This window comes from Sebastes fasciatus, chromosome 11 (assembly GCF_043250625.1).
Source record: "Sebastes fasciatus isolate fSebFas1 chromosome 11, fSebFas1.pri, whole genome shotgun sequence".
Lineage (NCBI taxonomy): Eukaryota > Metazoa > Chordata > Actinopteri > Perciformes > Sebastidae > Sebastes > Sebastes fasciatus.
Genome location: NC_133805.1, coordinates 11,171,088 through 11,177,330, shown reverse-complemented (window position 1 = coordinate 11,177,330; position 6,243 = coordinate 11,171,088). Strand labels below are relative to the sequence as shown.

General features: G+C 42.1%; 1 long non-coding RNA gene across 1 annotated transcript; it reads right to left on the bottom strand.

The window, feature by feature from the left end:
- Nucleotides 1-2,231: 2,231 nt before the first annotated feature.
- Nucleotides 2,232-5,370, bottom strand: LOC141776259 (uncharacterized). The gene is made up of 2 exons (XR_012595717.1): nt 4,882-5,370; nt 2,232-2,647 (listed from the first exon to the last, which is right to left on the bottom strand). It is a non-coding gene; the product is annotated as an uncharacterized LOC141776259 (long non-coding RNA).
- Nucleotides 5,371-6,243: the final 873 nt, after the last annotated feature.

Genomic DNA, 6,243 nt, shown 5'->3' with positions numbered 1-6,243 from the left:
ATTACAGTTATAAATCACAGGTTACATTTTGACTTTGGTTGACAGCCAGAAACGTGCACCGCCCACCTCCTCCTCCTGCAGATTCAACAAAAAAAAACGAGGGCATCTGTTTATGGTAAACACGGGAGCAGACGAGGTTGAGCGTTTTCCATGGTGGTGGTCCGTACTGCCATGGCAATAGGCAGCGAGGTTTGTTTGAAACTCTAACACAAGTCTTGTGGTCTTGCTGGTGGCTGACGTCAGCAGGGTGAAGGCAGACTGCCCCGGCCCCCGTTCAGGCTGGGGCCGGAGGCTCCTGCTGCCAGAGGAACCAGTTGACAGCCAGTCAAGCTCCTTTCTCCACTCTACCAGCCAGGCTGTGAAAGGGCCCGCGGCCCGGGGCCAAGGCCAGAGAGGAAGAGAACCACTTCCAGCAAAACAAACCTGCTCTCTCCATGTACACTTTATAAAAACAAATGTCTTCCTGGAGTTTCTCCTCCGCCAGCTGCTGTTTGTTTTTAGTCGAGTTGACAGCGAGGACTGAAGTAAACTGGGCAGTCGGTTGGTGGAGGAATATTACAGGGTAATACGGGGCAATCCAGGATAATTCAATAGCGATCCAGACATGTGTGTGTGTGTGTGTGTGTATGTGTGTGTACATGGCAGAGATCAGCTCAGAGTGGCTGAGACAGATGGGTAAGGAAAAAAGACAGTCCTGCCCCGCTCTGAAGAAAATGATGGATCTGGAAAAGATCAGATGAGGCAGTCAGCTTCCTCTAAGGCCTCTTGTATGTATGTGTGTGTGTTGTGTTTTTTTAAAATGCAGGATTAGGACAATAACAGGATGTGTCCTTCCCAGAAAATGTCACAAATCATCTAGTTATCAAACGTGGCGGCAGCAACCACAGATAGGACATTGTTTTCTTCTCTGTGTCTCAAATATCTGCAAACACATAGAATGTGTATGGCAGCGGTTACATTATATAATCCACAGAGTGAGCAAATGCATGAGAAATGTCAAAACACACCCAAAATGTAAGACATGGTTTTCTGACCTTTCCATGAGGGGAAAAGCGGGGAGCATGCATGTCAGTGTTTACTACCAACTTTGAGTCATATTAATCCGTCTTTATGGAAAAACAGATATGTAGGAGTAGAATAATATGACGGTGAACCCGTGTGATGAATTCATTTTGAATTGAAAAAAACATGTTGTACATAAGTGGATCCTCGGACATTAGCCTGCATGTGTGTAAAGCACTTATCGGTGTCAAATCACATTCACTGTGATGCGTTTAAGGACACGGCGGCAGCGTTCCTGACATTTGTGCTGATTCCTCGGGGCTCTTTACCCAGCATGCAACGAGCACGAGAATTGTTCGGACGTGGGAGGGAACATCCCTGTGGGGGGGTGGGACATAGCGGCACACAAGAGCACAGCTGTCCTTCTTGTTTGCTCACATAAATAAATAAATAAAACACAGATCATACATGCGTACTCAAACATGACACACGCTGAATATTGTGTGACATAACAGATGAACAGATGTGACCCTTGAAGACGGAGGGAACCCGCTGCACCAATATTGATTACGAGTGTTCAGACACACAACCTGACCCACATCCAGGTGAACATGTCATATACAGTGTCGACTTCTCCACCAGTTTCCTGCTATTGCAACCACACAGAATGACGGCTTGCTCTCTGTGAACTTTGGTTCCACGGTGCTCCGATCAAGATAAACATCTACCGTAAACCAAATCATGTTCAATCCGCATGCCCTTCACTTGATTTTGCCCAGATCGATAATTGTCCTTGTGTGACACAGGGACACAGAGCGAGAGGGAGGGGAGAGAGAGAGAGGGGAGAGCATGCAGCTCTGTTGCTCTCCGGCGTGTCAAAGCGAGCGAGTGCGTGGGAGGAGATGTTCAACATGCACTGCAGTGAAACAGTCTGTGGTGGAGGGGAAAGAGACCGAGAGAGAGAGAGGAGGCCTACACAGAGTGAAAATATCAAATATACCACATCTACAGGGGTGACACTAACAAAACACTCCTGAAATGCCATCAAAGGTCATCTACGCCCATGGCTTGGATCTGAATCTGACACGGGAGCTTTGTTGTAGCTAGGTGGTAAACAACATGCTGATTTAAAGATAAGATTGTTGTTTTACGGTAAAACCCTGTTGCTGTATTTTCCAGCTTCCATAACAACTTTCTCTGACAGGATATGAACAATAAAGATAGACATGTTTGCCTGGAAAATTATGCTGAGCCTGCGTTCAACACCCACAGTGTTACAAAGTCATGTTTTTTATCATACTGAAACGTATTTTTCTTGTCATCGTACAAGAGCTGAGATTAGTCAGAGTCCTATTGTTGATCTGTTGTGGATTCCAGTAAAAGCGTCTCAGTCTGCGAGCTCTGGATCACAGGAGCGATAAGGCCCCAGCGTCCCCCCCTCTATCCACCCTCCCTGACCGACCAAGGAGACGGCTGCTCTACTCCCTCCAGACGCTGCCCTCCACGTCGGCATCGGGCTTCTCCAGCGTGGGGCCTCTGTGTGGAGCTGATGGAGGATGCAGATAAGACGGGCTGTTGTGACTGGGCTGTCTGATAATGGTCAGATAGACGTAATGGCGGTGTTTATGTCTCTGTGTGTCTGCATCTGTGGAAAGTGTGTATGGTTAGTGGTGTAAACAAGCTTATACTGTATAATGTAAGTACCAGTTAGGGTTGTCAAAGTTAACGCAATAATAACATGTTAACGCAAATTTGTTTTAACGCCACTAATTTCTTTAACGCATTGCGATTTTTAGGTTGTAGCGGGCTCAGTTTTAAAGCTAGAGTGAAGATACTGGTATCATAAACTAGAAAACCTAAGGAATCCAAGGAAGGAGGTTAAATAACGCTTCAAACTTAGGCTAAATTTTGGCGAGGAAAAACTGTCATGGCCATTTTCAGAGGGGTCCCTTGACCTCTGACCTTAAGATATGTGAATGAAAATGGATTCTATGGGTACCCACGAGTCTCCCCTTTACAGACATGCCCACTTTATGATAATCACATGCAGTTTTGGGGCAAGTCATAGTCAAGTCAGCACACTGACACACTGACAGCTGTTGTTGCCTGTTGGGCTGCAGTTTGACATGTTATGATTTGAGCATGTTGTTTATGCTAAATGCAGTACCTGTGAGGGTTTCTGGACAATATTTGTCATTGTTTTTTGTTGTTAAATGATTTCCAATAATAAATATATACATACATTTGCTTAAAGCAGCATATTTGCCCTCTCCCATGTTGACAAGAGTGTTAAATACTTACAAATCTCCCTTGAACAGATAAAAAATTACGCAATTAATCGCAATTAACTATGGACAATCATGCGATTAATTGCAATTAAATATTTTAATCTATTAACAGCCCTACTACCAACACAACAATCTAGAAATATTCCATTACAAGAATGGTCTGCATTTCAGAAATCCTACTTAAAGGGGAACTTCGCCCATTTTCAAAAGTCATACATTTGTTATTCCTATAGTCGAAGACAGTCCAAAAAAATATTAGCAAACATAAACAACTCTCTCCCAAATCCAAAAACTAGAGTGCTAAAACTCAAACTTGTGATTTAATAGGTTATAAAGTGTGGAGCTAATATGTATGAGATTTGGAAAGTAGCCACAATCTATAGGCAGCAGTTTATTTAAGTTCTGCAGACATGTAAATGTAGGCTGAGCGTCTCCGGTATGTCAACGGGAAGCCTGGCAGACGGGCCTACGTGCAAGATCAGAGTGCCACCCAGAGATGCCATGACTTGTCTCCACCCTACCATGTCAGTCAGTCTCATGAAACCCCCGGCGGCAGCAGCAGCAGCAGCAGCAGCCCAGTTTCCCTCTCTGTCTCTCTTTCAGTGTTTTAGTGGTTCAGAATAAAACCCACACATGGAAGAGTTCAAAGAGTGAACCTTTATCTGCAAAGCGTGCTCTGTGCTGCTATTAGCAGGGGGTGGAAAGTGTAGTATCATTGAGGGCGACTGTAAGATCTTTGTTTACTTTGAAGTCACGCTCACGCAGGGGACCCTCGGGGCGAGCATGCGTGATCAATACTCTCACTCTCTGTGATGACAACACACACACACGCACACACACACGCACACACACACACACGCAGATGGCATGCAAATGACAGGTTGGGTTTAAGAGTTAATTAAAAATGCATTCCTTGTACGGGATGGCAAACTTGTAAACTACAGGTTTACTTTGTGAGTAAACTATATTAGACAAAAATTCGAAGAAATGAAACACTTAATCCAGGCTAAAAGTAACACAGTTGAAGCTGCTAAATGCAGGAAGGACAGTTGGTAAAAGAAAAAACTCTGGATGTGTGAATGCGTAAATTAACAGATTTATTAATTTAACGGAATACTCAAAAGTAAAGTGTACTTGTCTAAATATAAATAGCTTTTACGGAAATAATAGATAAATGGAATACACTTTTTTGTACCCCACAAGAGGGCAACTATGAGTATTTAAACATCCTTTTACCTGCGTCCCTCCTCTCTAACGGTGTGAAACGGACTCAAGAGCAAGTAAAAAATATATATATATAAAAATATAATTCAAAGCGGTAAACACCCCCATAATAAAGTCCTTCCTGTATTTGTCAGTTTAAACTGTGTTGTTTTTAGTCTGGATTATGATTTAAATTTCTTCGTATATGTGTAATATTATCATACAATCAGCGCACTGAGCTCTGATTGGTCATTAGGAGGTGCTTTTATACGAGTTGATCTCTTATCTGGATTTTAGCCGTTCAGCATCAGTTACCATGGAGATCTACCCCGGTAAGAAGTGAACCAGCTTCGTAGTACCGAAAACCCAGAGTTAACCCTGAAGTTACCTCGATAACCGCAAATCCTGCTTCGTAGTACAGGCCTCTGCTGTCGTGGAGCAGTGGATGTCAACATAGGAGGGAGAGGCGTAGCAAGAGGAGGGAGAGAGTGAGGAGGAGGAGGAGGAAGAGCAAGATCAAGGAGAGCCATAATCTCTGAGATTCAGGCCCCAGAAGACAGGATGCAGCCTGATGTTTTGCTGTGTACAGAACATTTTTCTATTATTTGTTCTGTATGTAGAGCACTTTACATATCTAACTTTGTGTTTTGTTGGGATGTAAACCTTATTTTTGGTACATTTTTGTATAGATTACATTATATTTGAGTTTTTAAGTTTGAGTATAAAAACATATAAACATATTTTAATATTACTACTACTGTACATGTGCAGTAAGTGTAACTTAAAGGTCCCATATTATAAAAAGTGAGATTTTCATGTCTTTTATATTATAAAGCAGGTTTAAGTGCGATATAAATACTACGAAAGTATCAAAACGCTCAATATACGCAGAAATACACAAGCCGTTAGGATTTCTGTCCATTTGTGATGTCACAAATATCCGATATTTAGAACATTACACGGTTTTAAACATAAACATTCTAAATATGTCCCAGTTTATTTCCTGTTGCAGTGTATGTAAATAACATCAGCTTACAGAACTACATGGACCCAAACTGTTGCCTAGCAACACAATTCCGTTGAAATGCACTAAAACAGAGCGTTTCAGACAGAGGGTAAATACAGGTATATTCAGGCAGACAGTAGGAGGAATTTTTTTTTTTTTAACATTACAGCATGTAAACATGTTCTAGTAGAAACACAAAATACAAGTATGAACCTGATCACGATATGGGACCTTTAAAGCTGACTCAGTGTAAACTTCTCAGAATTCCAATGTACTTTAGGTGCAAATGGCAAATAAAACTCTTGAATCTTGAATCTAATTGCAAAAAATTTAATTCAAATACAAAAATTGCCTTTTGTTTGTGTGTAGGAAACGTCTGTAAACAGTTGAGGTAAACACTGTAAGAATCCCACTGCTTGGAAGCACTGGGTATATTATCTATTGCAGTGTGGTGGCGACACCTTGTGGCCACATGGGGAACAACAACACAGTGCGCATGATATGGGACTTTTAAAGGTCCCATACCTTTAAAGGTCCCATATCATGCTCATTTTCAGGTTCATACTTGTATTTTGTGTTACTACTTGAACATGTTTACATGCTGTAATGTTAAAAAAAACAACTTTATTTTCCTCATACTGTCTGCCTGAATATACCTGTATTTACCCTCTGTCTGAAACGCTCCGTTTTAGTGCATTTCAACAGAAATTGCAACGGAATTGCATTGCTAGGCAACAGTTTGGG